This window comes from Indicator indicator, chromosome Z (genome assembly GCF_027791375.1).
Source record: "Indicator indicator isolate 239-I01 chromosome Z, UM_Iind_1.1, whole genome shotgun sequence".
Classification (NCBI taxonomy): Eukaryota; Metazoa; Chordata; class Aves; order Piciformes; family Indicatoridae; genus Indicator; species Indicator indicator.
This window is the reverse complement of record NC_072053.1, coordinates 39387788-39397987: the sequence shown is the minus strand read 5'-3', so window position 1 is coordinate 39397987 and position 10200 is coordinate 39387788.

The window sequence follows — 10200 nt, the reverse complement described above, 5'->3', positions numbered from 1 at the left end:
ACATGGTTTTACCAAGGGGGTAAAAGGTGAGTGCCAAGAAGTTGGAAAGTAACAACAAAAACTGCTTAAAACTATTTTGTTAGGTGGTTTTAGGTAAATGGATATGTGTATGCAAAAAGTCAATATTTGCAGCAATGAGAGAAGAGAAGGAAAGAATTTCCTGCTACCACATGCTATTACATGAATAATATTGAGCATACATTAAATACCAGCAACCACATTTTATCAGCCAGTTATTTTGCAAACAATTTGCAGACGTAACTGAAAAAAAATCTCTCAAGCTGGAACAAACCTGAAACATAGCCAATGCACTTTGAAAGAAAAAGATCAGGAATAAAATCTGTACTTCTAACTCCATTGTATTTTGCCAGGTTTACACTGGGGAAAGTTTGATCACAAATTTGATCACAAATATTAACGTTTTAAAGAAAGCCTGTCTAGAACATTTTCAGTGAAAGTGTCTGAAAACATCAAAACAGATGAGAAAATCAGGATTTTCAGATTTTTGAAGATGTGAGGCCAAAAATCGTTGCTCTAGTTTTGAATACAGAGTTTCTAGTCTACTCCTCAGAGTTTCTAGTCTATTAGGACTATTCGGGAATACAGGTTACATTTTCATTGTAGCAGACCACATACTAATATTTGTATGAGAAGTTCCTATTTTTCTTCACATGGAGGTCTTTCTCTGATAAAGGCATGAAGACACCAAACTGAGTATATTTAGCAACATACTGAAATTAATTGTCATGGGGGTGTATAGGCCTTTTTCTTGGAAACTGTAGCACTTTTCAAATATTCTAATAACATTTTTACATGAGCATCTAACAGTCAACTTTATCTTATTCCACACTCTGTTTACATGGCATGTAAAAGACATACACAGGACTAAACTGAGTCTGCTGTAGCCTATCTGTGTCTCCCAGTACTTCCAAACTGTCATTCAATAATTCAGTTCTATTGTACAGCAATGCTTTCTAAACAGCACTTATTTAAACCTCAATGTATTTCTGTATACAGCAGAAGACTAATGACTTAGTAATGCCTATGCTGACCACTGCTGCCAAGTCTAACATTTTTGAGAAACTTCTGTTCTTAAAAACACACACACAAAAGCAAAAAATGTCTGTATAAACGGAAGCTCCAATGCCATTTTACTGGGTTTTTTTAACATTTCTCAAACTGCAGAGAATGTTCATGCAGTTGTTTTTTACTCATTACAGGTTGCATATTTTTTAGTGCTTCCAGAAATAACAGAAGGATGGTTTCTTGAGCATGATATCATAAAAGATGTGCCCTCTTCATGCACTAGGGGACACACAGGTCCACAGAAGGGGTTCAGCAAAGTGGTCCACTGCCCAGTAATATGCTGTAATATCCAGCAGTGTTGTAAGCCATGTGTATTCACTGTATGTAGACAGAAACCTGGAGGCTGACAGGGTATCTGACAAGCAGGGCTTCTAACAGGTATGTCAATGGAAAAAAAGGAAGGTTAAAGAAAATATACCTCCCACGTGGGCCTATAAAAAGCCTGGAGAGAGCCAGTTTGGGAGCCAGCTCTTATTTCCAGGGCTGCAAGCCCTCATTTTACTAAAACCAGACAGTCTGTGTGCAGAAGCACAATGCATGATCTACCTCCTAACTAGTGGTTTTTCTTCGTTAATTGGAGGATCCACAATATTTAACTTCTATTTTGTCCAATTCTTACCAACATTTACAGCCAGCTCATATTGGTTGCAGACAGCAGATAGCAGGCTTGTGCTTCAGAGTTTCTAAAATTGGTTTCATACATTCATAATCACATTAATGTGCAGCTATTGTCTGCTACCTTTTCACATTCACAGTCTAAGTTATTTTTCCATCTCTGACACCAGTGAACATGTATATAGCTGAACTATAACACTCTTGCCTTGCTATTGAAGGTAGGGGAGGGAATGAGGGAAGGTTTAAGGATGTGAAGATACTGCAGCAGAGTAACTTCATATGAGGCCACATCAGTTTACAGGGAGCTTCAGAAGCCCATGTTGGAGCTACATCTCTGTTCTGTCTGTCACATATTTAGGGGATAAATAGCAATTTCAGTGCAGTGTAGGGAGAAGAGTAGCCAGTGAGTTGTAAAATACAGAAATGGGAACAAACACACAATTTAAAACTTTTAGAATAGCATAAGGATACATGGCAAGTTCCATTACACTGCCTTTCAGGAGAAGTCTGGTTTAGCAGTCTAATCAAAAGTAATTAGCACATGCAGTGGACTTCAAAGGCAATCTGGAATGAAGAAAGAAAATTCTGAATTTGTTAGATTGCTTTATTCTTTCCCTAGTTCTAAAAAAACATGATAACAGAATTTTGAATCATAACAGAATTTTGAATCACAGTGTGACATATTAATATAAATTAAATACTTAGGGTCATGGGAAGATCACTAATTTTTGATGCATTGCAACACATTGTAAAATTTTACTTACACTTTAAGTACCTGAGAGTTATTTATTCTAGTGAGAATTGTTGTTTTTCAGCACTATTTGCTACAGAACTTTGGGCACAAAACAGGTTACAGTTTTTAGAACTCATAAAAAGGAGAAATGTCCCTAAGGTGTAAAATTCAAAGGTGTTTTCTCTGTTTGCTGTCAGCTTGTATATCTAATCCGCAACAAGGACAGTTTTAGCAATTGAAAGTAGTACTGGATCCTTATGGGAGGAAGATAGAAGCAGTGGTAGTGGGATACATGAAAAGATGAAAAAAATGATCAGAATAACTCATCTGGAATGTTTCAGAGATTGACTGTTTTCTTCACATGCCAGAGACTCTGTACCCTAAGAAATTTTGTGCAGCTGATAAAAAGGTGGCAGATCCTCAAGAGACAAGTACTTTGGTAGTGTCTTCTAGATTTTGGTATTTTTTTTATTTGCCATCATGTAAGCAAGAGGACCACGTGATACACAGTGTAACTGTTTCTGCTGGCAGTGCTAATTTGGTCACCTCACAGAAGAGCTCCAAGGATCCTTAACGTGAGCTGTCTTGTTTGTCACTGTGGGGGTCATCAGTAGCAGAAAACTGGATTTTGGACCTCTGGGTTTAATGCATGAACTAAAAGAAGAAGAAGCAATTAATAGTAAGCTAATCAGTCACTACAACACTGCAAGGAGAAGATACACTGTTACACAAAGAACAAAACCTTTTTTTTCTCATATGTGAAGCATAACCTAAAGTTGAAGGTTGAAGATATTTTTTCCTACACCTTCACTACTCCAGAAGCAAACAGATAACATTATTTCAAGCTAGGGTTTCACAGAAAGAAACACAAAATTCCATTTTTCTTCCTAAACACTGCTTCTGTATTGCTGCTGCAGAAATCATTCCACTCTCTGAAACAGGCAGTTTCTGACCTGTCAGGATAGAACTTTCCGGTGTCCTAATATGCATATTATAAGTCTGCTGGCCTAAATGATTCTTTGAGGGTAGTGGAATGGTGAAATAGTCCTTCACAAAAACGCTAGAGTACCTTTGGATTTAAGAGGCTTTGAGTCAGTTTTGTCCAATATTTTACATGTTTTCTGAAAATTATTACATAAATCTCTGAGAATGTACATATAATTGTTGCTAAATGCAGACAATGGCCACAAGTAATTCAGGAATTTAAAACTTTTGGGGTTTGCCTACTAAATCATTGTACTTAAAATATGTGTAGCCACTAGGTGTTCTGCTATGGTCGAATGGCACTGATTTAATCTTGAAAACAAACAAATGTAAAGGTAATGTATCAGGTCAGGGCACACTACAAAAACTTCATGATAGTACCCAAATCAAGTTTCAGGAAGAGACTAAATATTTACTCTAGCAATAGTTGTCGACAGGTGTCCAGCCAGAAATAACTTTAGATCCCTGATTTTAATCTCTATAACCTGCTAAGTTTCCCTCATCTAATAATAATATCAGAGTATGGTCATGTCTGATAGTTGTCTCTATTCCTTTACAAGAGCACCCTGTCCTTTGTGAATTCTGTCTGGATGATTATTTTTTCCCAAGCATATCTCAGATTTCTCCCTCATGGTATAACTTTGTCTGCTTAACATTTCCGCTTCTCCCTAACCACCTTAGACATTGTGGATAACACAATAATTACCAAATTTCTTGCCATTTTTTGTGATGACATGAAGGCAGAGGAGCTCACACAGTGTAAGCTCAAAGATCATACAGTTCCAAATGCCCGTGCCATATGCAGGGACACCTCACACTGGATCAGGTTGCTCAGAGCCACATCCAACCTGGCCTTAAAAGCTTGCAGGGATGGGGCTTCCACCACCTCCTTGGGCAACCTGTTCCAGCATCTCACCACCCTCACTGTGAAAAACTTTTTCCTAACATTCAATCTGAATCTACCCACTTCTAATTTTGCTCCATCCCCCTAGTCCTATCACTACCTGACATCCTAAAAAGTCCCTCCCCAGCTTTCTTATAGGCCCCCTTAAAATACTGGAAGGCCACAATAAGGTCTCTTCGGAGCCTTCTCTTCTCCAGACTGAACAGCCCCAACTCTTTCAGTCTGTCCTCATAGGAGAGGTGCTCCAGCCCTCTGATCATCCTGGTGGCCCGTCTCTGGACATATTCTGGCATGCCCATGTCCTTCTTGTAACAGGGGCTCCAGAACTGGACACAGTACTCCAGGTGAGGTCTCACCAGAGCGGAATAGAGGGGGAGAATCACCTCCCTTCACCTGCTGGCTAAGCTTCTCTTGATGCAGCCCAGGATCTGGTTGGCTTTCTGGACTGCAAGTGCTCACTGCTGGCTCATGTTGAGCTTCTCATCCACCAGCACCCCAAGTCCCTCTCCTCAGGGCTGTTCTCAAGCCAGTCCCTGCCCAGCCTGTATTTGTTCTTGGGATTGCCCTGACTGCAGGGCTTGCAGGGACTTGCATTTGTTCTTGTTGAACCTCATGAGGCTGGCTTGTGCCCAGCTCTCCAGCCTGTCAAGGTCCCTCTGGATGCCATCCCTTCCTTCCAGCATGTCTGCTGCACCACACAGCTTGGCGTCATCAGCAAACTTGCTGAGGGTGCACTCAATGCCTCTGTCCATGTCACCAACAAAGATGTTGAACAAGACTGGTCCCAGGACTGAGCCCTGAGAGACTCCACTTGTCACTGGCCTCCACTTGGACATAGAACCATTGACAGCCACTCTTTGGATGTGGCTGTCAAGCCAGTTTTTTATCCATGGAGTTGTCCACCCACTGAATCCATATTTTACCAGCTTGGAGACCGGGATGTTGCACAGTACAGTGTCAAAGGTTTTGCTCAGGTCCAGGTAAATGATGTCAGTTGCTCATCCCTCATAGATCCACATAGATCCACAAATGACATAGATCCACATATGCAATTATTTTTGAAGTGGTGAAGGTTGAGGGCAGCCTTGGCTTTAGCAATCAGGAGATGGTGAAGTTCAGGATCTTGTGTGGTATGAACAGAATATCAAGCAGGAGCAGTATCACAACCTTGGACTTCAACAGGACCAACTTTGGCCTTTTAAAGCAATTGCTAGGGGAAAACTCATGGGACAGGGTACTAGAATTCAAAAGGGCCCCTGATAGTTTGTTAATATTCAAGGACCACTTCTTCCAAGCTCAAGATCAGAGCATTGCAACAAGTAGGAAATCAAGAAAGGGAGACAGGAAACCTGCATGGTTAAGTAGGGAACTGCTGAGCAAACTCAAGGGGAAGAAGAGAGTCTACAGATCATGGAAGGAGGGGCTGGCCACTTGGGAGGAGTATAAGACTGTTGTCAGAGGATGTAGGGAGGCAACTAGGAAAGCTAAGGCCTCCTTGGAATTCAAGCTTGCAAGGGAGGTCAAGGACAACAGAGAGGACTTCTTTAAATACATTGCAGGAAAAACTAACACTACAGGCAATGTAGGCTCACTGCTGAATGAGGTGGGTGCCCTGGTGACAGAGGACACAAACAAGGTGGAGTTAATAAATGCTGCTGGAGACTGTCCTCAGGAGCCCCAGACCCCTGAGGCCCCAGAGGAGGACATGACAAAGGAGAAATATTCCTTGGTTGTTGAGGACTGGGTTAGGGAACAGTTAAGTCATCTGGATATCCATAAATCCATGGGTCATGATGGCATGCACCCATGGGTGTTGAGGGAGCTGGTGGAGGTCATTGCCAGACCACTCTCCGTCATCTTTGGTAAGTCATGGCAGACAGGAGAGGTGCCTGGAGACTGGAGGGGGGCAAATACCACTCCAGTCTTCAAAAAAGGGTAAGAAGGAGGACCCAGGTAACTATAGACCAGTCAGCCTCACCTCTATTATTGGAAAGGTAATGGAGCAGCTTATCCTTGGTGCTGTCCTTAGGCATGTCAAGGACAAGAGGGTCATTTTGAGCAGCCATCATGGTTTTACCAAAGGGAAGTCATGTTTGACCAATCTGATAGCCTTTTATGAGGACATAACCAGGTGGATAGATGATGGTAGAGCAGTGGATGTGGTTTATCTTGATTTCAGTGAGGCATTTGACACTGTCTCCCACAGCATCCTTGCAGCTAAACTGAGGCAGTGTGGTCTGGATGATCAGGTAGTGAGGTGGGTTGGGAACTGGTTGAAGAAAGGAAGTTGCTGGTCAATGGGACTAAGTCTAGCTGGAGGCCTGTATCTAGTGGAGTCCCTCTGGGGTCAGTACTGGGACCAATATATTAATCAACAACCTGGACGAGGGCACAGAGTGCACTGTCAGCCAAGTTTGCTGACGACACCGAACTGGGTGGAGTGGCTGACACACCAGAGGGTTGTGCTGCCATTCAGTGGGACATGGACAGGCTGGAGAGCTGGGCAGGGAGCAACTGAATGAAATTCAACAAGGACAAGTGTAGAGTCCTGCACTTGGGAAAGAGCAACCCCATGGAGCAGTATAGGTTGGGAGCTGACCTGCTGGAGAGTAGTGAAGGAGAAAAGGACCTGAGAGTCCTAGTGGATGGAAGGTTGACCCTGAGCCAGCAATGTGCTCTTGTGGCCAAGAAGGCCAATGACATTCAGGGGTGTATTAGAAGGGGTGTGGTTAGTAGGTCAAGAGAAGTTCTCCTCCCTCTCTACTTTGCCCTGGTGAGGCCTCATTTGGAATATTGTATTCAGTTCCTAGCCCCTCAGTTCAAAAAGGACAGGGAACTGCTTGAAAGAGTCCAGAGCAGAGCCACAAAAATGATTAAGGGAGTGGAACATTTTCCTTATGAGGAGAGACTGAGGGAGCTGGGGCTCATGAGCTTGGAGAGGAGGAGACTAAGCGGTGACCTCATTCATGTTTATAGATATGTAAAGGGTGAATGCCAAGAGGATGGAGCCAGGCTCTTCTCAGTGATACCCAATGACAGGACAAGGGGCATTGGGTGGATGTTGAGGCATAGGAAGTTCCATGGAAACATGAGGAAAAATTTTGTCACTATGAGGGTTTCAGAACACTGGAAGAGGCTGCCCAGGGGTGTGGAGTCTTCCTCTCTGAAGATATTCAAAACTTGCCTGGATGCATTCCTGTGTGATCTGCTTTAGGTGATCCTGCTCTGGCAGGGGGGTTGGACTGGATGATCTTTTGAGATCCCTTCCAGCCCCTAACACTCTGTGATTCTGTGATTTTATTTTTATGGCTACAACAGAATATATATAATGTATATAATATATATAAGAACATTTTAGAAAAATTGTTTATGACATTCAGATATAGGGAAAATAGAATAAACCTCATTGAAATGTTAAATTTACCAGCTCTGTTTCTTCTGAGCAGTATTTTCTTTCTGATATGTGTACCATAGCTCCTATTATTAATACTGAATGTGGCAAAATATAATTCCATTTTATCACTGTTGTGTATTTTTCTAAACTTTGTTTGCCTTTGCTCCAGCAGTTATATCTTGGGTATATAAAAATGGAGTATTACCTCTAACTTAAAGCAGCAGCTGGGTGTGGCTTTTTATTCAATGGTGCACTCGTGTGGCAAGACTGAGAAAATACATAGTATATTGCAAAAACAGCAGACAAGTTGATACTGCTTCTGATCCTTCTGAAGAGAGTCCCAAAGCATCTCAGAAGATGAAAGCGATTCTGCTCAGAATTAGAGGGATCCTTCCTCCAACCAGATGGAGGGGCACCTGGGTTTATTGGACTGTGATGAATTGATGGCTTGGCAAGTTGAACCCATGAGAGCATGAAGCTTTAGGAGATACAGGTGTTGTGGTCGAGGGGAGGAATATTTGTTAATTACCCTCACAACAATAAATAATAAATGACATGGCAAACAGGTATTAATAAAAATAGTAACCCTTTATTAATGAAATATGCCAAAACTCATTAAAAGGATCGTTGTACAGTTGGAAGATATATTTACAATGGAATTGTGCAGTCTTAGGGCAAATATAAACTATTCTATGCAAATTAGGAGGCAACAACTTGGAAAGAGAAAGTCCCCAAGAGCAGATAGTGCTTGATTACAGCGGGGAGAGACTTGATAAGCACCTTTAAATCCAAAGGGCAGTAAATTAGTTACTCACAGCTAGTATCACCTACACAGGGCTGCTGCTGCTGCTGCTGCATTAGCTTTGGGGCGCTCTCGTAAGGCACAGCACAGCAGATTGCTGGCAAGAAAGCTTTACCATGTGGTCCCAGGCTGATCTGGCTTCAGCGGACGGCAGTAAGTTAACAACGCTCTTTCCGATGGGAGCTTGCTTGGTTTCTGGGTAAACTGAGGCACGGCACGATTCTGGTGGCAAGGGGAATCAGGTTAAGACAACTCTGGCTTCTAGGCTTGTGGCTTCTCTGGCTTGCACGTGTATGGCTCGTGGCTTTATCCCAGGCTCTAGACTAGGCACTCGAGGCAGGGCAGGGTGACTATCTTGAAGCAAGGCAAGGCTTCAGCAGGCTTGAGCAAGGCAAGGCAAGGCAAGGCCAGGGTGACTACCTAGTCTCTTGTATATATACCAATTGCCAGAGATAGATTGGTCCAATGGGGCACTGAAGCTAACGTGTAGCTGCCCAATGGAAAGGTGTTCTGCCAGGCTATAACCATAAAAGCAGAAGCAAGGACCTTGTATCTGGGGTTGCAGTGGTCAGCTTACGTGCTCTCACCCCAGATAAATATCTTGTTTACCAGACAGGCAGGAGTCCTGTCCCCTTTGTTCCTTTTCCCACGTTGCCCTGTTTTCCTGCAGGAAGGAGAGGAGAGAAAGGGACCCTGTCTAGACGTCTTAAGGCCTGTCTGGATTTCTACTGGGCCATGTCATGGCCCTACCAGGACAACAGGCACCCAGCGTAATCTGATGCCACCAAACTAAGAGGGGTGGAACCCATATGTGACAGGGGGATCCCCACACCTGGATGTGCTGGAATCTGAGCACCAGAATGCAGGCCACAGTTTTCCTTCACTTGCAGGAATGGAAGGAATCACTGGAACTGAGTGCCACAAGGGTGCCACAAGGGTGCCACAGCCCCACCATTTGTACTGATCATGGACTGATCCAGACTGTGCTGGAGCAGGGTGGAGCTCCAGGGCATCTGCAGTGAGAAGTTTCCTTTGTACTGCAAAGCAATCTCATTCTGAGTGAGAATGGACAGTGAATGATGTATGATGTATGTCGTTTGATGCTAATTGCTGCTGGGCATGATGCAGATGGTATGGAACAAGGAGTGGAGAATGCAATGAGTTAAGCTGAATCTGTTGATATTCAATACTATGCTGTTGTCATGCCAACTTCAAAATGAAAGTGCTGGCTGAAGCAAAGTTTGTAACATGAGTGGCTTCCTATTCTGGTTGTTGCTTTTGGGTTCTGGGTTTTGGGCATTTGTGCTTTCCTGCAGGAACGGTGACGAGATGAGTGAGAGCTGGCTAGTTTGTTGTATTCTTTTCTGCTTTAGACTGTGCCTTTTCTGCAAACAGGCTAAGTTAAGGTAATTGTTCATTGCATTCTTATCTTGTTTACTCAGTACACTTTTTATCTCAACCCTTTTTATCTTAACACAGAGGGGTTTTGTGCGTGTTACTCTTCCCTCACTTTGCATTGTAGTGGAAAGACTGCACTGAACTAGCACAGCACCTGTAAACTGAAAGCTTTTAAGCAGCTGGAGAGATGGTAACTGGTTAGCTGAAACATATCAACTCAACTTTACCGTTGCCATTTCTAGGCTTTGTGCAGTTTTATTTCAGGAAGAAAGAAGCTCTTTTGA